Below are 25,807 nucleotides of genomic sequence, written 5' to 3' on the forward strand. Positions count from 1 at the left end.
TGCCACCTCAATATAAATGTATATACCGTAATTCCCCAAATACAAGACGCAGCTGTGTAAAGGACGCACCCATAATTTGGGGGTGAAATTCAGCTATTTTTTTATATTACCTTTTGTGTAGGCCCCTGGGGCGGCAGCCATTTTGCTACTCGCTATCGACTTAAATTAACATCGCAGTTGCTCAGGGCTCCGGTCACAACCAACTCTTTCAACTTGCAAATATTAAACGGCCAGACTAGGAAAAGAGTTGAGCCGCGATTTGTCCTGCGCAAATGTGATGTCGTTTTTGCTTGAAAGCAAGTGACAAAATGGCCGCCTCCCAACGATGGATAAAAACGGGTGTGTTTTGCTTGCTATTCCACAAACATTTTTTTTTTCATGTCTGTCAGAATGCCATGTTTCGACTTGACCTCTTAAAATTTCAAATTGCCACACATGCATATTTTGCTTTTTGCTGCCTTTTGTTTTGAAAATCTTAACGGGACGTCCCTGCTTCAACAAAGGTCAAATAAAATAAAATGACATAGAATGGAGAAAATCTATTCCATCCATCACATTTATCAACCTGCTTTATTTGAAATTTGACATGAGTTTTCCACCCACTCGTACATGAATAAATTAAGGTAAAAATTGTCATCATCATCAAACGTTCATGAACCGACAGGCGATCTTTTAGCATTCCTTTAATACAAGTGAAAAAAAACCCCATGCTATCCACTGCGTTCCTTTCAACCACGAGGCTTCTTGAGGCCCCTGTGAATTTCCTACGTCGTCATCAATGATGGTTGAAGTCATCCCTGCTTGCGTCCTTGCATCTTCTTGCTGGCACTTATCCTTATTGAGCGCTTGATCAGCAAGCACATCAAGGTGGGACTTTTTTGCAACGAGGAGCTTCCGATGTCCAGATGGCTCCTTTCACCTCTTTCCCAGCACTCGCCTTTTGGTCGCTCGTCTGAGTTGCCGGCGCTTTTAACATAAGGCCCTCGTGACGAGCCGCTATCCGCGTTTGAGATTTCCGGGTGGGCTTTTACCTGTTGAGAAACATGAGAGTGTGTCCTGTGAGATGGATTTCTAGCACGGTTGCTATTCGGATATCTAGCACGGTTGCTATTCGGTCCCCCGAACCCGGCGCTCTCGTCGGAGACGATCGACCGGGAATAGCTCACGTCAGCACTCTTTAAATCGAGAGGCCTTTGGTATTTGTCAGGCGCGGGACGACATCAGATTCCGACGCTATGAATGCGTTAATCAATCAAAAATGACTGGATGAATTTAGGTGCTAACCCGTTGACCTCCGATTCTAAATATTCCGTTTTAGTTGAAAGAAGATACTGCGTTTTGTTTCCTCATCACGCACACTGATTAAAAGAAGTTTCCACAGCATTCTACCGCATCCGCCGTTCGCGAGGCACAGACGAGCTCGGGACGCTCGAATCACTTGACCATTAGGCCCCGCTTTAAACCTGTTTATGACCACAGGCTTGCCGTAAACGAATTACTGCGTGCTTAAACCAGACCGGAATTGTCACACTTAAAAACAATATTACGGAACAGCGCCATGAATCACATCCTCCCTCCCGACTCGTCTTCGCATTTTCTTTGTCATTCAGGCTGACTTTTTTTTTTTTTTCCCCCCCCTCTGCCATCTCTCACATGGCTTGCCTCATTTTATGCATTCCGCCATCTCTTGATCCTGCTCCTTGCGCTCCCCGCTGCTTAATTAAAGCATGTATTATTAATGCGGCCATATCTTTGTCCATCCTTCTTCCCCCGTACGTATGACTGCTACATTACATTTAAATTGTTTTGCTGTAATTCCCCTTTTAAAGTCCCCCATGTAATCAGTGTTTGCAGAGGCGAGGGGAAAGTGGCGGAGATTACGCGCTTGTACAGCAACCTCCTGTTAGATGTGCGCCTGGCCCCGTAATTAGGCCTGTTTTACAAAGCAAATCAAAATGGCTCCATTCTGCACAATATGAGCTTCATAAAAAGAAGTTGTCAGAGTGCGCAGTCCGCTGCCTTTGCCAAAACCCCCGGGAAAGAGCCGCAACACCGCAGCGCTTGTACAGTAGCCTTTTGATAACGGCCGCCGTTTTCCTCCGGAAGCCATCCAAATGCTGAATTGAAGACTTGTGGGATTCTTAACGTTTTCCATTGTATGTTTTTTTTTTCTCAATACCTCCTTCCGTCACTTGTGCTTTGTAGCGGGTTTATTTATTAAATCTGCCAATTATATTCCCACATCTCGAGCCGTATTTTGTGCAGTCTGATTTCTTTGCCTTACAAAAGAGCTAATGAATGAGTTATTATGGAACTAATTTATTTTATGAGGCATGAAACTTTCTATTGCTGACAAGCAGAAATAAGAACAATTCAGAAACAGTTTACAGCGTTCCCCCGCTACTAGGCGCTTCACTTTTTGCAGCTTCAGTGCTTCACGTTTTCTTTGTTTTTAAAAGACCGTCACTTTACAGTCACCGGTGTACTACAAGCAAACTCCCGCACTCAATCCGAATTTGGACGCTGAAGGAGTCAAACAGCCTGTTAATACTCGGTCTTCTTCAGCCACAAATGAATGCACTTTTGCTTCAAACTAAACCTGTGTTATGTTCTATATTTTAATATGTATTTTAATTTTTATCCAAATACCCGATGATTCAAATTTTCAGTAGAAAATCCGAATAACGAAATAATTAAATAGACCTTTTGTAAGAAAAAGAACATACCTTAATTCCCCGAATATCGAAAGCATCTGTGTATAGGACACGCCCTTAGTTTTAGGGTATTTTCTATGTTACTGTGTATAGGATTCACCGAGCTTATTGAAAGTTGTGCACCATCCGTGTTCCACCAAATTGCTGTTCCCTTACCGGTGCACTCTTAATTCAATCGAAAGGAGACGTCGTAACGTTGACATGATTTTCTCCATTTTGGTCATATTTCTGTGTGTGAACAAGGATGGACTCGGACGTTGGTTCAGTCTGCTCCTTTCTTCTATTAAAAAAAAACATGCAAAACAACCACTGTTAACGTGAGCTGCTGTTAGCTGATTGTCCAATTAAAAAAAAAAATGTAATCTGTAAGTTACCATTTATAGGAAGCACTCACACTTTTGGCCTTTATTTTTGGAGAAAAAGTATGTCTTATTTTTGGGGAATGACTATATATTTTAATTTATATCCAAATACTCGATGATTCAAATTTTCAGTAGGAAATCCGAATACTGAACTATTCAATAGCTGCAGCCCTATTTGTCACAAAACAAAACATACTTTGCCCCTGATGAATTGATCGTTAAACCACATGAGCTTCAGGGTTGCGGAAGCAAAGTCATGAAATTTCCAGTCAAAGTCATTTCCGTCTTTCCTCTAACGATCCCGTCCAATGAAATGGTTCGGGTCCAACTTGATCCATTAAGACGGTCTCTTGGCCGGCACGCCGTCGTAAACTGGATGATTTCACGTGTCCATCCCTCACTGTCACATGACGGGCGCGGGAAGAAATTGAAATGGAGGCCGAACGAGCGTAATAACAATAAATAAAGCGGATGAAGCGGAATGTGGCAGGCAGACAAAGGCTGTTGATAAGATACTGCCACATCCTACAAGTGATTACCAGAAAGCGGCCGTGATTAGCTGCTTGGAGATGTTTGAAAATCTCCCTCTAATGGGACAGATGCTTGGCTTGAGTAATGCGCTGCCTCTTCGCGTCGAGGAGAAGGTACCACGAAAAGACTCGCCGATATCATACCCCAGTGTTTAAATATTTTAATTTGTCAGAGGGGCCCCTCCCATGTCCTGCATTACCCTGACAACCATCCTTCATCAGCTGAACGACTGCATTATTCATTAGCGCTAATTATTTTCACATAACGTCTGCCCTGATATATTTAACCTCCACATTACACCGGGGATAATGGCCTTGTAAAATTGAATTGCAAGAAAGAAGTGGAGTTGGGAAGCTCATTTAAAGAACATAAGAGAGTGAAGGCGGCACCAGATGGGATGAGAGGGCTTTTCGAGCGATTGAAGAGCCAAAGGAGAGGGGGCTGATGGGAAGAGTGGCAAGCGCTTTGGGACGAGGAGCCCCAAAGTGACAGGACATTTGTCCCCGTCTCATTTGCGCGTTAAGAGGGGGGCCCGGCGGGTCTCTGTCGGGTCGAGGGTAAACCCCGACGCCCGACGTTAGAAGTGGCTCCCGCTGACCTCGCCCATCAAAAGAGGAAAACCGGAACCCAAACGGTTGGCGCCGAGCGGGCGCGCCAAGGTGGCTGGTGCTGACCCCGTTTGGGCCGGGATGTGCAAAAGAGTGGATAGTGATTGCGATCTGTCAATTCCGCTTATAGTCCACGGTTTTCTTTTAATTGCACGCATCTGCTCTCTTATTCTCTAGCTTTTGATTTCTGCATGCGGATTGGATGCGTTACTATCCATTCGCTTCTTGTGCTTGAGTTGTTGGGCTCGGAAAACAAAGCTCACTGTAATATCCTCATCATAAGGCGCACTTAAAAGCCTTCAATTTTCTAATAAGTTGCTTCGAGAGGAAAAGGAAAATCAACTGCTTCGGGCGCATTCACCGCTACACTCTCGCGACGTTCACTGACCGCTGTCAATGTGGGAAATCTGAAACACTATTAACCCGCGACCAGTATATAACTTACCTATATGAACACAAGAAAATATGTAGAGTTTAAGAAGATGAGACTTTTGTCTGTTTTGCTATAGTTTTTGCATTGTTGCCAGAGTGTTGGTGTGTATTATACATGGCAAAAAAATACTTGAATTTGACCCCAAAATTAAGGGCGCGTCCTATTCACGACAGGTGCGTCTTACATTTGTGTACTTATGGTAAATGCAGTCAAGGTTTTTCAAAGGAGTCATCAAACGAGTTGCTTCGCGTTCCAATCAATGCGCTCTTAATCGGAAAAGAAACATGTTCTACTCGTATCATGGCTTTAAAAAGCTTCAAATCGGATTAGATACCTGCGGACACTCTTTTAAAATCTCACATTCAGTAACTCCTGAAGTGCCTTCACGTACCCCCAAGTTACATAAAACGATATATGAAACATCTTATCGACCGTGTGACGCTCCTTGCTAGGTTTATTTGTTTGCTTTTGTTTCATTTTCATTCAATAAGCATTTGTTTATGTGTGTTTTTGTACGCTACATACGTCTATTTTATCTCACCTCTTGGTAGAAGAAGATGCCGTTTTACATCAGTTGACACGACAACTAACATAATAAACATCCGTCTGTGTCACGCGAGCATTATTATCTCGGTAAATGCAGACCTTCTGACACCTTTTGTTTTGAATCTGCTATTTCACAGCTGCGCTTAGGAAGTGTATACGTCTTCAAATTTGAGTCTATTCTTCTAAGTAACCATACAACGCCAGCTTCAGAGCGACATTAAATAAGCATTTTTCTTTTTCTTTTGTTGTGTTTGGCAGAGTAATGCTGCAGAGGCGGCCGCGTTGATCTCCAGGCGATGCGAGCGTAAACGCGAGCCAGCTACTTTGTATGCCTGATGTCGGGTAATTGCACTTCATTTCAACTGGGGAAAAAGAATCGGATTCTCCCGCCTTTTTGCGCGCGAGGCCCAGAAGGCATCGCTCTCTTTGCGTAAAATATCCGTCTCCCTGACATTTAGATTTGCCTTTTAAAGACGGCATTTTTCAAAAGTGGCGTTCCTTCATATGTTTTCTACAGGCGACAAAATTATTCTTTGACATCCCAGTCACTGTGTTGCTATTAAGTGACACATTTATCCAACCTTAAGCCATTTCCTTTTCCTTGCTAATAACGATATCATTTCATGCCGGGTACAAAAATGGTTTCGTCTGAGCGTAATCACGAGCGGCATTGCCCAAAGACAACTTTGCTGAATTCCAAAGCGTCGGTCGGACCTCGCGCCTGAAGCAAGAGGAGACGGAAATACAAAACAAAAGCGGGACTAAAGACGTGTTGCGCGAGCGCGACTTACACGTCAAATAAATAACCTGTAATGGGTTGACGGCGTTTGATGGCTGCCGAGAGAGTGCACTTGTCTCACCGAGGAGTAATGATGTCTTCAGTGAACGACTGTCATGTTCATCCCTGAATGACTCCTCTGGATTGCTCAAATTTTCCAATTACTGCTCTCTGGTGCCTCACAATCGACCTTTACCTACTTCGAAAATTACCGTGCTATCCCTAAATAATTTCCTCAACAAAGATGGTGCTTTGCATTATGAAATATTCAGATCTCAATTTTCCCTGCTCTATCAGACTTTGCCCTGCCGTAATTACATAATAATCCATAATGTAATTCATTTTGCGCACTTGGGGAATTGGAATCCCGGTCCCGGTAAATATGTCAGTGAAAATGGGAGGGTGTCTGCAATGTGGAAAAATGACTTTCTTTCTCTTTTTGGGGGGGAGTTATTTGCCTATAAAATATTAGTTTTATGGAATTTATGTTTGTTTTGTTTTCAAGAATTGGAAGCTAGCTACTTTTGGACACGTAAAGCAAGGTCTCCAAACTAAGGCCCGGGGGCCATTTGTGGGCCGTCGCTCGCGTTTTAGCGGCCCGCAGATGGGATTATGCAGATATAATGTTATGCGCTGCATGAAATAAATCGCTTCCCTGCAGCAAAATAAAAGCTTTCCTGCTACATTTAGTGCTTGGGACGAAACCCTGTGTCCACTAAAAGAGCCACAATGAATAGCAAGAACTTTGCAATGTGAGAGTCAGGCTAAGCCACTCAATGAAGTCGTCGAAAGGCTTGCAAATGTCATAAGTTGTCCGCCAGTGCCGCCCGGTAACCGCCAGGAGTCAAACAGACACAAACATTTCTAATGCCCCTTCTTCGCAAGTCGATAGGATCAATGCAAAAATTGGGGGAAATGCATGATAGAATCAGGTTTTCAATACATCCAAAATTGACAATATTTTCACATTTTAATCATGGCGGTAAATGAGCCCGACATGGGCTAAATTTGAAACCTCAAGGGTGTACCTCTCGACCTCCCGTTTGCAAACATTTAGAAGGGATGGCAGGACGGCATATTGAAAGTTGATATGCTTTGACAATCCACGCTAGTCTCCTAATATTGTTTTGTATGCTTTTCTTTGATATCACACATCAAAAACATCTAGTCTCAAAATTTGCCCCAGGGGTTAAAAATGTAAAAACATCTTTGACAGCGTTACAATTTTGCCTCATCACCGCTTAACAGGAAGTTTGACTTTGAAATTTTACAATATTTAGACAATGAGTTATTTTTTGAGCGATTACTTTTTAAAGTATTCAATCTCATGACAAATTTTTCAAGGCGGCTTTGTGCTTCTTATCAAATCGCGGCGCCCTTCATTGACTTGATAGCAATTAGTGTCGAATTGTCATTCCTCAGAGAATTCCTGAAGACTTTGCTGGGAGGAGTTGTAATTTAAATGGCATCAGTCACTGCGGGAATGTGAATTATGTCCAAGCTCATATCTCATGTGACACACGGCAGAGGAAGGAAAGAGTGCTATCATTCATCAAATGTTATTATCAGGCTAATTATAATGGGGAATATCGTCAAGACTTCCCTTTCTGCTTCAATTAAGAACGGATTAACAAAATGATCCGCGATGCTAATCATGTTCAGAATAATTGATCGTTCATCCGAAGATGAATGAGGCCGAGAACTGAACTTCTTAATTCATTTACTTTGACTGGTGAAACATGTTTCAATGATTTAGAATCTAGCTGCAAAATAACATTTTGTGGACACCTAATGCATTTCAGGACACCTGTTAACATTCCTGTCACAAAACGGCTGAGTGGTACGTGGACGCGCTCCGTGGATTTGCTCGCTTGGCGTCATGTCTTTTCAGCGCGGCTCCCCTATGACTCTTAGCTCCCTGATTCATGCACAAGGGGGGCCCTAATTAGATTCTCATGTGTATTTAATGGACTCACTTGCCTCGGTTCTGCGAGAGCGCTCTGGATGCTAGCAAGCGGTTCAACCACGCGAGCGTGACCGCGTTTATTTTAGGGAAAACCAGGCACTGATCGATCTGAGGGATACATCTTTCCAGTCGTACTGGATTTTCCGCGCTATAAGGCGCATATTTTGTACATAAAGGGGTCTTAGCACCCCCCCCCCCAAAAAAAAATGTATGGATTGAACTGATGCCTCTGAACATTTTCAGGGGTTGAAAGTAAATTAGAGATCAGAGAAAGGTATTCTTTTTGACTCGTTTATTAACTGTGGTCTTTTGGCACATACACATAGATGGCGCGCAACGTCAGGTATTTATGGTAAAACGAACTCCTGCTGCGTCGCGAGGAAACGGAAAAACAACTGCTTCGAGCGCATTCCGTTACAAGGGCGCTGGTTCACTCGCAGTGTGGGAAATCTAAAACACTCTTAATTTATAACTTATGGATGTGAACACAAGACAATATAAAGAGTTTACAGAAGGTGAGGTTTCTACGTTGTCGACAAAGTGTTGATGCATCTTATACAGCATAGAAAATACCAGAATCTGACCCCCGAATGAAGCGTGCATCTTATTCACGTGTGCGTCTGATATTTGGGGAATTACTGTTTGCACGTATTGAAATCGCTACCCGAAAGTCATCCCGCGGATTACGCAACGGCGTGGTTCCTGTGAACGCCGGGCCCTGTGAATGTCGTCTCGTATTCTAATGAGGACAAACGTGGACGCATCTCACACCGAGGCGCCGTGACGGATGCGACCCCCGATCGGCCCTTGGCCCCAAAACCCACCAGGACCCATCGAGCAGAATCCCCGCTCCCGTTAAGCGTGCTGCGCGGCAACATAAATGGCTTTTGGCGCCGCTTAACTGTCCAATTTGCATTCCGCCTCCACCGAGTGGAGGCTTTCCAGCGCCGGCGTGCCTGCAAACCCCGTTGACAGACTGACAGATGGAACTTTTCTCGTCTAAATACGAGCGGCGTGGAAACACAAAGACAGAGAAAAAGGAGCAAAGGCGTCCGTCGGGAGAGGCCAAGATAAAGAGCCTGGCGATCCGGGAGTCTGGCCGGTTTTATCTGGTGGGCAGGGAGACGGTGGCGGGAGGATCTGTCTCTGTTAGAGAGAACACGGCCCTGTTATTAAAGCCATTTATCACCGGCTGAATATTCCCCCTTTAATAGGCTCCGTCGTTAATTACCTAACTTTGTCAAGATAGGGAGTCTGGGGCTCTCTGTTCTCTTGGCAGGCACGCACACGCGCATGTCATCAGGTGAAGAGAACGCGTTTCACGCGTACAAGAGCGCGACGCACATCAAATGCCGCCACTTCTTCTGTTGGCTGGCTCAATCTTCTTCTCGGCTTTACAAAATATTCCCAACGTGTGCGAGCTGCACAACATACTCCATTGCATCCAATATGAAACAGACTTGCGGAAGGTGGGGGGAAAAAAAACACAAAACATGTTTTTGTTACTAGGAAGACTGCAACTAATTCTCTGCAGGAATTTGGGGGAATAATTGACTGCTTGATTAACCCAGTCATTCTAACCTTTTTTTTTTTTAACTCTTTCCGTGCCAAGCGTTATCTGAAAAGGCAACCCCTACGGTGCCAACCCATTTCAAGCATTTAGACACATTTTTCAAAGCTAACAGACATATTGCATAGGATGACTATGGAGACATTGATTGTACCGTATGAAAGATTGGATTCCATTCTTTACCTCGAAGAAGAAAGTTAAGATTCTACCTCATTTCGTTCTTTTACTGTTTGAAAATAGCTCATTTGAGTGACATTAATTAAGCTGTTTTGGACAAAAGGTGAAGATGTCTGTACAACAGTGACTTTGACACCACATTTTTTTTTTAGTATCACGTCTCAACAGTCCTTACCAGTGTTTGGCAAAGTACACAGATTGTTTACTTGAGTAAAAGTAAAGCTACACAAAGGTAAAAAAATACTTTTGTAAAAGTAAAAGTGTTGATCCAAAAATCTACTCAAGTAAAAAGACAGGCTCTGAAATATACTTTGAAGTATAATACAAAGTAAAAAGTATATTTTTTTTCTGTTTTTTTATCAATGTCGTTAAGATAAGTATTGTCAGTTAAGTCCAAGAAGGGGCAGCTCAGTGAAAGTGTGGTTAGCACGTCCGAGCTGCTGTGAGCTGCAACAGCCACCGGTTGCTAACAGCTAACTGATATCCACCCTCTCGCGCGTCCAGTTACGGTAATTATCATAAGTATTAATACGGTCGATTAAAAAAAAAAAATGCACATCTGTGCAACAATACTCTGCTTATGCGGCTGACAAATCAATCATCCCTGAATGGTGTCAAATAAAAAAAAAAAGAAATTCCAATCTTGAAGCTACTGTTTATAGGGCGCACCCATACCTTTTGCCTTCGTTTTGGGAAAAAACGCGAGTCTTATATTTGAGGAATTACGATAATCATAAGCGATTCATAGAGGGCTGCATAAACCGGAGTGGTTTCTCAGCACTACTGATTAAGAAGAGTGGAGCGTGCGCGCGGATTCCCACATGCGCCATGCAACAAGAGTTTAGTGCGCGTCCCAGTAGGTTTTCCACTCGTGCCCAATCGTTTACGTGGCAGTTATCCGAGGAAAGGGACGCCAGGCCGTGTGACAGCCACACCATTGATCCCTTTGGCCTGATTAGCTTCCCCGTCAAAGCAAACTAATCAGATACATTGATCACCGAGCCCTTTTTAACGCTTCCCCCGGCAATAATATGATTTTTCTCTAGTCAAATAACTGGTTATCTGTTGAGGAAGTGGCGGCAGATATTTGAGATTTCAAGATTTCCTCAGGGACGCGGCGAGAGTCAGTAGCCTGATTTTTAGAGCGTTTAGCATCACTCCAGTCACGGTGATAAAATGCGATTTCATTACCTGAAGAAGTGCCATGATTGCTGTAAACTTGATTTGTAGGACTCATTGCAGCGAGGCTTGTTACGCAGCTCACAGCGCCTATGAGGGCTTCGTCGCGCTCCTTGCCGCTTTCGCGTTTGTCCAGGAGAGGAGGCTGTGTTCCCTGCAAACAACAGGAGGCCAGGCAGTCAGAAAGAAAAAGACTCCATGCTTTTAGCAGAGGAAAAGGCAGAAATGTTACTTTGAGACGCACCGAATCGAAACGGCTTTTCAATTGGATTTGATTGCAGCTGCTCGCAAGGGATTTCACCATCCTATGACAACATAGCACTCATCAAGTAACCTGAGAAATTACATAATGAGATCATTCGTATGTTAAATCTCAAGGTGGTAGTTATCGCTTCGGTCATTTAAATGTTAATAAAGTTGAAACTCTAATATACTCATTTTAAAAAGACGGCACAGCAGCCATATTCATCTGGCTTTTAAGTGTGACGCAGCCATGATCTGAGCTACCCATTTGAGGACAGCTGTTCTAGCAAATATTTCACCTTTCTTCTTTTATACAGTATATACAAAGTAATAGCAATACACATAATAACACACACATATACACTCATGAATGTATATAAAAGTACACTACAGATACAAAGTATACACAAGTTACACATCCTTATATGTCTGTTTTTATGGTCGGCCGCATAGCGTAATTCCCCAAGTTGTATTTCAATGTTTTTAGGAAACGAGGAAAAATCAAACATTTTTTTTAGGGTACACTCGTATTTTTTTATTGATATTGTCGGGAAATCTTTAGCCAAATGTTGGCGCACGTAAGCAAAAGAAAAAGACCCCAAAAGAAGTGGCACTGGGTCGTCTAAAATTTTTTTTTTTTTTTCTTATTATCCCAAAACATTCGAACCGGGAAATTATTCTTTGTGGCCAATGATATAGAAAACAGAGCACTGGTGTTTTTGAAAAGGCCCAAATTTTAATCCAGCTCAACTCAACTGGTTTGACTGTCCCCAAAAGCAAGTCGATAAAAGAGGAATAATCCTTTCGCCAGTGGGCTCTGTGTCAACCCTTAACACCGGGCTCTAATTGATTATAGATGTAATTTTCATTATTGACAATAGGGGGCAGGATCCATACATTGATTCAACATCCATTCTGTGCAGGCCTTCTAATTGCGCGGCGATGCCAATAAGCACTCAGCTTTGCGGAGGCTTCAGCTTTGTTGTCGGATTGTGTTTGATTGGCCTTTACGCGGTGTGGCTTACATTAGCAGAGTGACACGTGTTTACACGGAAACGCGCCATTCGCCGACTAGCGCGGGCCGCGCTGCGGCCGCTGTCGCGCTTGCGCCTATGCGATGACGCCGATTATAAATTCCCGTAGCATGACGTGCCTTCGGGCCAAACATCAGCGTGACGAAAAAGAAATGTCTGCTTTATTGTCACTTGTCACTTGGTTTGAGACGCTTATCCATCTTGGGAGTTTTTCTTGCATATATCTGACAGTCGGCATGCCGAGTTGAATCCTTCTCGCTTTTTTACGGCTCTTCGCAAACGTTTTGCTAGTAAAATCAGCTTGTCGGAAAGGTGAAGCTACCTCATTGTTTTTACTTGCGGAAGAGGGATCGTTTCACATTTTATATAGCAGATAGCAACTGGAGAGTGTTAGGACATTTTCATTAAAAAATAAATAGCATTGTCTTTGTTATTACTATGGTTACAATAGCAACAATTGAAATGCATGAGGTGGGGTTGTCGAATAAATGGGATTCATTAGATGAATTAGATTGCGGGTTCTAAAGAGAAAAATGTGTAAGATTTAGTTTCGGCTACAGTAACAGTAAACAAAAAATGCACTCATACATACCAGTATCTTCTATCATATCAATGTACATTTTTTGCATATGAACTTTGGTCGATCAATAAGTCATTGATCATCATCAATAAGTCTTACATGGGTCGTGCCTTGCCAATAAAATTAAATATGTAGTTATTTCAAATATTTACATGTTAATTTATTCATTATATTTACTTAATGTATTATTATATTTACTTATATTTGCTCCTATAAATACAGTTAAATATTTAGTTATTTAAAATATGTACTTATTAATGTATTATTATAATTACTTACATTTATTTATATAAATACATTGAAATATGTAGTTATTTGAAATATACTAAAATGTATTTAGATAAATACAATGAAATAATTATTCATTTGAAATATTTATAGATTTACTGATTAATTTATTATTGTGAAGAAATTTGAAAAAACAAAGTACCTGGGATTGAAAGTCTAGACTCCTAAAAAAACAACGTAAAAAGTATGTCTTTGGGACCGAATGCATGAAATGCCCGTTGAAATTTGTAACGTTTATTAGGTCTTTTGGAAAGTGAACACAAAAAGCAAAATAAACTGCCAGATGCCCTTTTCTGGTTAACCACTCGTAGGAAGTGAACTTTCCATCATTATGCTGGACACTTAACGTCTCACGCAGCCATCAACGTTACAGCGGTCCTTATGCATGATGGCGTGCGACTTAAAAGCCTGCCGGGTCACATCTGATTAGCAGATGCCTAATCAGACAAGTCCCTGCGCACGTGGACCGCAGTGAAAAGCCGAGGTTCATTTCGCAGACGAGCAAAAGGAGGCTCCGAGTAGACTGGGGCTCCAATGTGACAATTCAAATGTGAACGGAGGAAGAGCAGCTTTTTTTGAACCTTGGATGTGAACGCTCTCCTTGTGGCGCATCTGTTCAATGGAGTTAATCATTCCCGGCTTTTTACTGGACTTCCGATACCTCTTTACTGTTTGATCAACGCCGCGCGAACACGCGTACGCACGGACACGATAATGTGGATTCTTGCACACCTAACGACTTCCAATACTGCACTGCAAATTTAGTCTTCATCTCTTTATTCCTCACATTTTTTGCCATTCTACTCATTTTTTGACTGCTTGTCACCATTCCCTCTTCCACATGTTTGGAAAATTCACTCCATTTTTGCTTATACTTTTCTCAACAAAAAACATGTATGATCTTACAAACTCAGTTATCAACAATAACAGTCCGGAGAAAAGGAAAGACCGAGTCAAAAACGATCTTTTGCAAAAGAGGGAGAGAGCACCAAGGTCTTCTTCTGATCTCGGGCTCTCCTCTCCGTTTTATTACAAAGATTACAAATAAGGCGGTTACCAGTTTCACAGTAATACCATATAAGGAATTGTTTATGTCTGTGTGTGTGAGTACGTGTGTGTGTGTGTGTGTGCGTATGTACCAATAGGTGTGCAAGCAATGTGTTTTTATATGATAACATATATACATATGTCCAATTATTCCATCACAAACCATGACTTTTCTTCTAAAGTATTCTTCACATTTTTGCCAAGCTACCCCTTCCACATTTTTAGACTGATTGCTAGCATTCCAACATCAACATATTTGGAAAATTCACACCATTTCTGCTTATACTTTTTCTCATTCAAAAACCATATGCGATCTGACAAAACATTGCATTCTTTTTCTAATTTATTCCGCACACTTTTTTTGCCACGCTACTCCTCCCACATTTTTTGACCGATTCTCACCAATCCAACTTCAACATTTTCGGAAAATTCACGCCACATGTGCATATACTTTTCTCATTTCAAAATTCAAGTTTTACCCATAGTTAAAAATCTTTTGCTCTGAACTTCTCCGCTCATTCGTAATGAGGCCTTATGTCCCCTATTACTTTTTTCTTCTTAATCTCATAGATGGATTCAACATTATATATATTGCATTATACGTTAGATGATATTCAGCTCACTCAGTTGATATTTGAATGATTTTCAATGTGCCAAAATTTGGTACATGCCGTAAATTCCCCATTTTTCAACCCCACAATTCCCATTTAAGGACATATTCTACAGTATTAACTCATCCCTTAAATGGCTTGACCGATTCAAACTATTTCATTTTTTATTCAGTCATTATTAGTGCCAAATGGAAAAAAATATTCACCTCCAGTTTCCGCATATTTTGGCCAATTCAAACATTCCAACAAAGATATCTCACTCATTCGAGTTCAATCTGTCATTCAGTATCATTCCAAATAATCCCACATCATTCTGCATGCGTGAATGTTTTTGTCACTCAGCCTTTCAGCATTCATACACAGTTTGTAAGATGTTTTTAATATCGTGCTTACGGCATTTGGCTCCATGGGGGTCAAAATATCAGATGCAGCTTTCAACGTGAAACCACGCAGTTCTTCACCAATGCAAACTATAAAACCATCATAATCTACCGTCTAACCTCATCGATTGTTCATAATGTTGCGGCTTGTTGGTTTCGGAGACACACTTAAAAAGCTCGTGGCTAATGTATCCATCAGTGCAAGGCAGGCAGATTGAGACAAATGGCGAGCTGGGCTGACTTTCTCAACTTTTGCTGATGTCATTGTGTAGGCGGTCACATGATGAAAGCGCTTTTTGAGGCCGTGTTTCGGAAGAGAGCGGGCGGCTCGGCGGATGTGACATCATACAGGGGAGACGTGGGGGTTGCGAGGAACGGCGCGGCCACAACTCTTCACTCTGTGGCTCCCTGCATTCTAAAATATTGAAGCGCTTTTGTTGTGCCTAGTTAAACATTCACTGATGTGACACAAACTGTGAACAATGCCATTTCACACGCACGCAAAATCCTCGCTCTTTGTATAATTCATGATCAGGAGCTGCAGACCGAGTCCGCAGTTTGCTCTCAACATCTGTGAGCTGCAATAGAAAAACAAAACAAAACAGGAAGCTCTACTCTAGAGCTTCCTCTCGGACTAGTGTTGAAGCATCGTCTGTAAGTGACATTATGGACACCGTTACGTGTGTAACGTAACATCGGGTATATGTGAACTATATGCGTTGACCTCGAAGGGTAATTGAGCACGCTAAAGCTAATCTCGATTGCTAACCGATTAGCCTAAGCAAATTTACAGATAGTGAACTCAGGTTCAACCTCTGCAGATTATTTTTAAAAAATAGGGCTGGGGTGGTGAGGATGATTACGTGATTATTTGATGGAATAATCGATGATTTTCATTCGTAGACTCTCCAGGTTAAACCACCAATCTAGTGCAAGCACACACTCACACACACAATAGCCGGTACACAAGACATGAGTATGAATTATGTATCTCTCTGGAGAATTTTCGTCTTCTTCCTTTCCTCTCTTATTTGAATTTTCGGTTTTGTCCCCCAATCACTGCCTCTCCAAAAAGAACAGACCGTAAGGTGTTAAAAAGAAGCCGAAAATCCGGAAATTCAAACCGGAACAACGTCGGATTGCGATTATCCATATCTTGGGAACTCATGCAAATGTTTTATTTTGGCACCGCGTTTGTGTGGCGGGCTGATCTGTTGGGAGGTTGGCAGCAAATAGCTCTCATGATGCTCTCACAATGAATAAATAATTTCATCTTCACAGTTGGGAATCTAATTCCTACTGACATTCAATGAACACGTTTTGAGAACATGTGCAGGTATGGGTCAGCAATTTAAACTGAAGCTACACTTTTGCTCTGCTGGCTTGTGTGTGTGTGTGTGTGCTCTCGGTTTTTGCTACACGGTGGGGACAAAATCCCGGGTTTTACTATGTAGGGACGTTTTGGACTTGTGGGACCGTTTTGGTTGAACCCACAAGCTCCAAACTCTTTTTGAGGGTCAAGACTTTTTTAGAGTATAAATTTGTATCGGATTTTGGTTGAGGTTAATGTAAGGGGCGAGGAGATTATGTCACTGGCATGTCCTCGCTATGATAGAAAAATCATAGTGGCGGCGTGCATGTGTACGTGCGAGCTTGTGTGTGTGTGTGTGTGTGTGTGTGTGTGTGTGTGTGTGTGTGTGTGGTCACCAAAACAAACGCACCGCGAAGCAGCCCGGGGACACTCCAAGCATAATTGTGCAGGTGGCATTTAAGGAATACTCACACAACAGGGGTCAATTTATCTTCAGGTCACTGAGAATGACATCATCAAACCACTATTAACTCTGCAAATAATTCCAGCTCTGCAAGACGTTCCCTCAAAACAAACTTTGCCCTCAATCTCAAAAGCATAACCCCCAGAGTGGATGAGACGGCCGTCTCGGCCGCCGGACGACAAGCATTGGACAACTGGAAACGACGGCGCAAACAATCCTGGGCGTCACTCCTTTACACACGCCAGCGGTTAACCTATAGATTTCAAACTCGCTTTTGTTATCTTGCCAATGAGCTACGTCTTGCTCGCACGTTATTTGGCAAAAAGTGAGACCCGAGGTGCACATTGCTGCGGATGACATGGTAACATGCAAAAGGTGCCGCCCAATGCTTTTTCTCTAGTCTGCGGCACCGCACTTGAATAATTAATGTGTCTGTCCAATACTAAATAAAGTGGACGTCACTGCTCCCCGCCGCACTTTTTTTCTCCCCAGATAGGCACATGGTAATTGCGCTTTTGCTGTTCATTAGATAAAACAATAAACTTTTCATAAAAGATGAGGAAAGCACAATTGATGCAAGGAGGATATCATTCTTTGCTGTGAGCAAATCAGAGGAGACTCACGGCATTGAGTAAAGCTTGTTATTTGCTTGGGTTAAAAGTAGGGACGGGCCAGTGCCGATAGCAAATATGAATACTGGACCACACCTGGCCTTATAGTCAATCAAATATGTTTTGGTACTTGCGATGGAAGCCGATACTAACTCACCACTTACCAAAGGTATATACGGTACATCTTTTTTTTTCCACATGCCCAGACTTATGTCGTTTTCAATTTTTTAAAGTGTTGGGCTAGGGAGACTGTAAAATTTCATTTTTTTTGGTAATTAGGCGCTAAAGCAATCCGCTTTCGTTCCCAAAGCATTTGACTACTTGAGGTAACGACGTACTAAAGCTACAATGATAACCAAAACGTCAGTAAAGCGATCGTTTCAACCAGTTTAATACATTTTAAAAAATGTAATCAAAACTTCAGTAAAGCGATCGTTTCAACCAGTTTAATACATTTTAAAAAAATGTAATGATTTTTAAATTTGTCAAAATGCGTTTTGTGTCCACAATCGCTTGCTAACGAGGCCTGAAGCCAGAAAATCTAAAGCGGCATTTTATTTTATAATGCTATTTTTAACTCGAGAATTGATACCAACCTTTTTGGGGGAAATGAACCCGGTTTGTTTGTTTTCTTCCTCTGCCGTTTTTACAAGAAAGAAGCCGCTTTGGCATTACAGTGCAATAAAAGCACAGACAGCATCTGTGAGGTTATGGCAGGAGCAGGACACATGATCAATAGCGGCGGTGACTCGCTCCTCTGCATGTGCACCTCCAACCGCATCGCCACCTTTACCCCCGATCGATGAAGTTGCCTGAGTAAACAGATCTGTCCCGGCGCTCGCTGCTCCTCACTGTAAGGGGATCCTTCTCCTCCTCCTCCTCCTCCTCTTGCTCCTCCTTGTCCGGGCCGAGTCGCCCAGAGAAACCGGATCGTTTGTCTCAGTCTTATTGCTCTTCTCCTCAACTGTCTGTTGAAGGAAGAGGGCTAAATAAAGACCTAATACATCATTATCATCATCATCATCTACACGTCTAGCCCTTTATGTCCTCCAAATGATCTAAGAATTTTGCAGCTTCAGCGCTTTGCATTTTGTTTTCCAAAATATATACGTCGACCGGCATATATCGATAACGCCGTAGATGCGGCGTCATCGGCGATTTAGGTCACTGCTTCACGGCAGCGGTTACGCAATATACTGCTATAATACTCCAGGCCCAGTCCAACGTGGAGTCTGAACCGGTCTAACAGCCTGTTAATATTCGGTCTTAGTAGTCCTTTGCAGTTGTCACGCAAACGCTGCGCAGCAACTCTTACTGTGACGCGACACCATCAAAGCGTCATCGCAACTTTTTCTCATGCAAACGGAATCACGGTGGCAGCTGCATGAGAGCGCAGCGATCAGCGCACATCTTATACACCGACTTCCTCTTTTATTTAAGCTTCCATCTGGAAAGCCGCTCTGCTCAGACGCAGCAGCAAATGCGCCCTGTTTGATTCTTAATGAAATCTTCTCATGCTTCCCTTTCATTTGAAACTTGGAGACTTGGGCAGCAGATATTAATAGACTTATAAAATCCATTGGTGCGCAGTACACATTCCAAATCTTGCCCATTACATTATATTGCGCCTTCAATCTGCAAGGTGACATGAACAAAAAAACCCTCCGGAGCCCGAGAACATCAAACTATTCATTCTTGCAACAAGCGCGGAAGATGCGGCGCAATCTCTATCTCCCGTGACCCTCCGTAACATGTCTTTAAGCTTGCTAATTAGATTTGGGGACACCGAGTGAAAGGATGGCCTCGCCGGGCCGGCCACTTTTGCTAACACAAATGGATCTGCTTAATATCGGAGATTAATAGAGAAATATGTAATCTTAGCCGTGATTGAAGCTATGATGTGGTTAGCGAGAACGATGATGGATGTTGAAGCGTCGGTGCAAGAGAGTCGCCTTAACCCTTTTAAGACGAGATTGCTTTGCAGGTTGTAGGCGCTTAAAAGGCGATGTGGTGCGGCAATCAAATTTGGAGGAATCGTTGCTTGATTAATGAATACTCGGTGTATCTAATTGGATCCTGGTTGCTTGACCCTTTCTAATTATTTGCTGTTGCAAAAAAAAAAAAAAAACTGATGCTAGGGTATTATCTGTATAAAAGCAAAAGATTTGATTCGGTCCTCGCATTGCATGTGGAGCGTGTCTAGGACTAGTGTAAATTTCCAGTGGTCCAGAAACATCAGTATCTATCTATCTATCTATCTAGCTGAAAAAATAATTTCATCAAATTAACTCATTCAGTGCCAAAGACGTAATTTTACGCTTATAGGGTCCAGACATCCATTACCAGGTACTTATTTAAATTTGTTTAAAAAAATAGGCTAAAGGGAGTGCCTAACAAGAGCTGGGACTAAAAGAGTTAATTCTAGACAGAATGTTAACTTTTTACGGCAAAACATGCCCAAACAAGTAGACTATCCCTTCAAATGCCACAATTAAGTAGTTAGTACATAATGTAAACATATCTTTTAAAGCATCCAGCGTCCAATTTCGCAATTTGGCTACTTTTCAAATCTACGACTCTTAAAGACAAGTTAATCAAATTCCTTCGATTCATCCTGTGGTTACGGCAACAAACAAGCAGCCTCAAACCATTAAATGAATGGTGTGAGAAAGTTATGATATTTCATGCAGAGTGAAGAGTGCATGAGACATGATTCCCATGCAGAGACAGGTTTCAGAGAAAGGAAGAAAGTCTAATAAAAGATGTGATTCAGTATGCAGCACAGGAGGCCCACTGAGTGGCTTGAGGTTGTGAATTGCACGCCACGGCCTTTGCACACCTCGAGGAGACGCCATCCTTGTCACAGCTTCCCATTCTAAGCTTTGGGCAGATGTGCTTCATAGACTCAAAGAATTTTCGTATCGATCGCGCAGGACTTCAAAATAAGTGGTCAAGTAGAACCATTTTTTACACAAAAATACTATGTAACTACAATGGATGGATGGTGAAACAGGCTTTTTTCAAGATAATATTAGCACATGGAGCTTTCCAAAATAAAGTAAAAAAAAAAACTTGCCAACAAGCACTTAACCTTTGTTACCCGAGAATACAAATGTCATGGCGAACAATGATAAGCTCCGCCGCTTTTGCAAAACCCGGATTTCACGATTCAGTCCATTTTAAAAGGACAAAGGAATCTATTTAACTCATTGCATTGCCCAGCCCTGTCAGAGCGCATCACCATTGGCGTTTCCGATACAGGTCATGCCACCTCCAAATAGCATCTTTCAAGCAAGCTAATTTGGGCGGCGTGCGCAAAAGGACGGGGCGGAAGCCGCATCACGTGAAAGCGCTAAATCACGGAGGCTAGCCGGCGTCCCCGCCAGAGCCTTGTTAGTCACTCCCGATACATAATGACCGGCGCCCGGCGGGCAAACTAATTATCAGGTGCTTAGCAGGCCGAACCTCCAACGCAGCTGCCGTCGACCTGTGAGGGATAGTCGGCACGTGACCGCCTCCTTCGTCTCGTCTTCTCGCCGTCTTGTTTTCCTCTCCCCGCTCTGTTTCTCTCTCTCTCTCCCCCTTTTTCTGTGTTCTCCCAGAGTACCAGCTGGGAAAGTGGCCTTGGGATATGAGCTCCAAGCATACAACCATATGCTGGATATTTTCATGGAAGGTGTGTGGGGGAGGATCGTCTTTCTGGAACGTAATAGAATGTAATTGCTAAGTAGGACGCTTCTCTGGCCGGGCTTTGCTTTTTGATTCTTGTGAATGGCAAACGCCTTCAACCGAGAAGAATACGGGCCCCTTTCAAGCGCGCGCTATAACGCAAAGGGACGACTGCGGGGAAGAGCCTGCCGAGGACACGGCGCGCAGCTTGCTCATTAGCCGCTTTCTTTTTGGACTTGGTCCAAATTTCTGCGGGTCATAACTCGGCGAGAACCGGGAATCTTAAGTCGCTGATACAGCAGAGCGCGCTCGGCCTTCCAAAACAGCCGATTATACTCTTAGGCGCAGACGTGTCACCTCATCAGTGAGTTTACGAAGCGAGAGCGCGCGCGTCGGCTGTCGCTGGGAGGTTATCTTATTGATTCAGAAAGAGATCTGCCGCGCGAGGGCTGAGCTCGGGGTCGCGGGGTCAAATCGCAGCGCTCGTTTTCGCCATCCAACAGTTACGGGTTTTTTTGCGGACTCTCTTTCATTTGAAGGGATTCTGTTTATCTGTGATAATAATGTACAGTGCAGTATATTAAACAGTGGTTCTCAAATGGGGGAACATGAAGGCACTTTACCTGAGATTTTAACGGGGTTCTGCCGGCGATAGACGGAATATCAGAGTGGATTCTTTGGCATTTTGAAGAATCGGCCTGTATAAAAACATCTGATGGCTTGTGATTACCTTCAGAGAACTGTTTATTTAGATTTTCAGTTCACTTTATAACAGACCTTGCTGTGCAGATGTAATGACAATACAGATCAAGCTATCTATCTATCTATCTATCTATCTATCTATCTATCTATCTATCTATCTATCTATCTATCTATCTATCTATCTATCTATCTATCTATCTATCTATCTGTCTGTCTGTCTGTCTGTCTGTCCGTCCGTCCGTCCGTCCGTCCGTCCGTCCGTCCGTCCGTCCGTCCGTCCGTCCGTCCGTCCGTCCGTCCGTCCGTCCGTCCGTCCGTCCGTCCGTCCGTCCGTCCGTCCGTCCGTCCGTCCGTCCGTCCGTCCGTCCGTCCGTCCGTCCGTCCGTCCGTCCGTCCGTCCGTCCGTCCGTCCGTCCGTCCGTCCGTCCGTCCGTCCGTCCGTCCGTCCGTCCGTCCGTCCGTCCGTCCGTCCGTCCGTCCGTCCGTCCGTCCGTCCGTCCGTCCGTCCGTCCGTCCGTCCGTCCGTCCGTCCGTCCGTCCGTCCGTCCGTCCGTCCGTCCGTCCGTCCGTCCGTCCGTCCGTCCGTCCGTCCGTCCGTCCGTCCGTCCGTCCGTCCGTCCGTCCGTCTGTCTGGGACGAGCTTGAGGAAGGAATTGAGTTGGCAGCTTGTGTTAGCTGAGGTTGATACAGCATTATTCTCAAGGAAAGAAGCAAGCAGACTGAATCAATGTACGAGTCCACCCTTGTCAACCTAATCATTGAAAGATAATACATGGCACGGTTGCGTCCTATATTTGGGGAATTACGGTAACTATAGAATACAAATCGCAGAATTGTTTGGATGATTGCGCGATTCCGTTTTTCTGTGTGTGGCCCTCACGCAAAAAAGTTTGGACACTTTGGCCTATTGTCATTTACAAGGGAGTCCGAAGGCCTGATAAGGATGAAGGTTTCTCTCTTTTTACAGCCAACCGGCTGAGGCAAGAGCACTCACTCGTGAAAGTGTAAGCCAGACAGAAACAACGACTCCTCGTTTCCGTATAGCCGTGCTCTTCCTGACAGCACACTTTTGGACACTTGCTATCAGTCCCCCCCCCGGCGTCCCGTTTTTCCCCCCTCCATCACTCGTTAACCTCTCGGCCGGCTGAATCAAAGTTCAGGGCAGAGAGGAGAACCTCACAAGCAGCCATTCAGATAAGAAGAACGCCCTACACCCTCTTATAGCCTCCGGCCTGGTGATGTATGGATCTGCGGGGGCTAATAGCAAAGTATTGACAGGGAAATGGTGTGCTTATCCTGCTACTGCATGCTGGCAAGAGCTCCCCAAAGCAGATGGGACTTACTTTGGGGAGAGCGGGAGGCGGGTGAAGGGATCTGCTTGAATCGTACTGGGACAAATTAGACTCTTTATTGCTTTATTTCAGCTAATTTGTCTGTGTATTTGGATCTAAAAACACACCGTGTCCAACTGACTCAAACCAAATACTGTATGGGATGATTGAATTGTTTGTAGGATAGTTCAGGCAGACCTAGCCTTTGTTTTTGATTTGTAGTTATGACTTTCATTATTTGATTTTCCAAAATGAATAATAACCCCGTAAATGTAGATAAAACTGTCCATTCTATCGATCCAAGCGGGAGAAAATTCGAAATTTTGTCTTTAATAGACATGGACTCTTTCAATCTAGATATTCCAGTTACATGCTCATATTTGTTTTTCTAAGTTGGGTCAAAGACGTTTGTCAAAATGGCTGCTACTAAACAAGTTAAAGTGAGCTGTTGTCTTTTTGGTAAACGGTTGGTATCAAAAATGCTGGAGCTATCTGTGATTTGGAAAAAGCAGGTCCTTTTTTTTAACTCATTCAATCCCATAAGAACGGTCATACGTTCTGCAGATCTGCGCTTACTCCATGTCCACTAATTAGCTAAAAGATCATTAACAATACTGACCGACTCGCCGTTTAAAGGATTAAGACTTCCTGTTAGTCCCAGGCGGCTCTAACGCAGTAACGCGGGCCAACGCAAGCTGAGAGAGATTCGTCCCGGTTCCAACCACCTCAATTCTAAAGCGCCAGTCCAGTTTAAGTCAATCTCCAACCTTACCCAGTAACCCTGAGATAACGCCTTTCTTTTTCAAAATGTCCATCCATCCATTTCTCGTCTGCCTTCGGGCAGTAGGCGGAGACACCCTCAACTGGTTGCCAGCCAGTGGCAGTTTTCAAAATGTCTTTCTCTCTAAAGTATCTTTGCACTTGCAATGACTAGGGTTGAATTTTGCAGCCTGATCTTTAAACCCTCTAAATGTTGCCGTCAATTAAATGACTTTCGTAAGCTTTTAGGAATGAACTCATGGTGCTGTTTAGCCTCCTGGTGTTTTTTTTCCATGCTTTTTGTCAAATGTTTTAGAGTAATAGCCCAAATGGGGTCAAAATTGACACCAAGGCATCCAGACATTCAATCCCATGTACTTGTCTACATTATTTTTCAATTTCCCTTCAAAGGTTAGGCTGAAGAAAATGTAAAAATGGTGCTACATAAGTCACTGTTTAGTACAGATGACAATTAGTCCATGCAGTTGACGCTATGTCCTTATCGTTGTTTTGATGCCAAAGAGAGGCGATAGTAATATTTGCCATTTCATGAGAAATCCCTTGAATGCGCCACGCTAGTTGTTTGACAACACGCGTAATGATGAAGGCGCATCGGTGAGCATTGGGCAAAGACAATGCAGCATCTTGCCGATGGGCCTCATCTACGAGCATGATTACCCACTTGACATCTTTATAGCTCCGTGGCAGACGTCCTCTTCAGCAGAACTGGAGAGGGAAACGCAGTGTGCCAAAGTGGCCCCACAGTGCTCGCTGTGGCCCATCAGAGTTTTGTGTTGACATAATTAGCCTGCTTAGCTGCCATCTGGGCTGTAGTTGTTGGCGGGTGGCATGAGCCAGGTGCTTCATGGGTAATACCAAAGAGAGGCAGACAGCAGATGTGCATGGGGAAAGCCGCTTGCACACCCTGGCGCAGATCTGGGGTCACTTCAGTCAAAGTAACGGATAGCGGAAAGTCGGAGCGCGCCGAGACGATGTTGATACCTCCTATCTTTCCGATATCAGTCAAAAAAAAAACAAAACAGTAGCGGGTTATATCAGACGGTCTCAACGCAAACATTTCTATTGCACTCCGTTCGTGGGAAATGCATGATAAACCTTCGGGTGACCATTATGTCCAAATATGACCGACTTTTAATGGCAGTAACTGAGCCTGACATGGGCTAAATTTGACACTTATAGGGTGTACCTCTCGACCTCCCGTTTGCAAGCATTTAAAAAGTCGTCACGTTTTGACAATCTGCGGATGCAATAATCTAGCGTCCTACTGTTTTTTGTATGTTTTTCCGTTAATATCACACATCAAAACCATCCAAAAGCCCAAGCTGGGTTAAAATGGGTTAGCAAGTCAAAACATGTCATTTTTTTTCCACCTTTTTGGAACCGAAAATAACCCGGCAACATTTTATCATGGCGCCGATGCTGAATCTGCGCTGAGGTCTCTATCCGAGATCAAAACCAACACACGGCAAAGAAAGCAAGTAATCACCGCCGTTATCAAGTAAAAGCAGCCGCCATTTAATTGCTGCCATCCAAGCTTCAAATCGGAGGACTTTCTGGGCCAGTCGAGTTGGCCGGTAACTTGATAAGGCCGCTGGATTTACTCGATGAGCTAGAAAGTTCCTGAGCAAGCAGCCGGCGTGTGCTTGTTGTTCCCAGAGGGCTGGGAAACCGTATCTGCCCTGCAGGAGCATCCTCTTTGCTAAGCACTTCTTATCCAGGCCATCACCGCGGGCCGATAGCGGCCGGGTAATATCCAGTAACTGCAGCTTTATGTGCGATCCAATACTCGGATCAATCCCTCGGACGGGAGGCTCGCCATTAACCCCTCGCGTCTCTCTCTTGTCTCTCCTTTGTTTTCTGGGTCCGCTGAATTTTGCGCTTGATGCTGCGGC

The 25,807-nt window shown here is 43.6% G+C and overlaps 1 protein-coding gene and 1 long non-coding RNA gene across 2 annotated transcripts in view; one reads left to right on the forward strand and one right to left on the reverse strand.

The window, feature by feature from the left end:
- Window positions 1–25,807, forward strand: part of obi1 (ORC ubiquitin ligase 1) — a 48,317-nt gene that overhangs the window by 6,173 nt on the left and 16,337 nt on the right. The window lies entirely within an intron of this gene.
- On the reverse strand, window positions 539–11,165 carry LOC148424234 (uncharacterized). The gene is made up of 3 exons (XR_015865430.1): window positions 11,109–11,165; window positions 10,877–11,018; window positions 539–1,031 (listed from the first exon to the last, which is right to left on the reverse strand). It is a non-coding gene; the product is annotated as an uncharacterized LOC148424234 (long non-coding RNA).

The sequence above is a fragment of the Hippichthys cyanospilos genome, chromosome 4 (genome assembly GCF_059441005.1).
Source record: "Hippichthys cyanospilos isolate Australia breed blue-spotted pipefish chromosome 4, RoL_Hcya_1.0, whole genome shotgun sequence".
NCBI classification, from domain to species: Eukaryota; Metazoa; Chordata; class Actinopteri; order Syngnathiformes; family Syngnathidae; genus Hippichthys; species Hippichthys cyanospilos.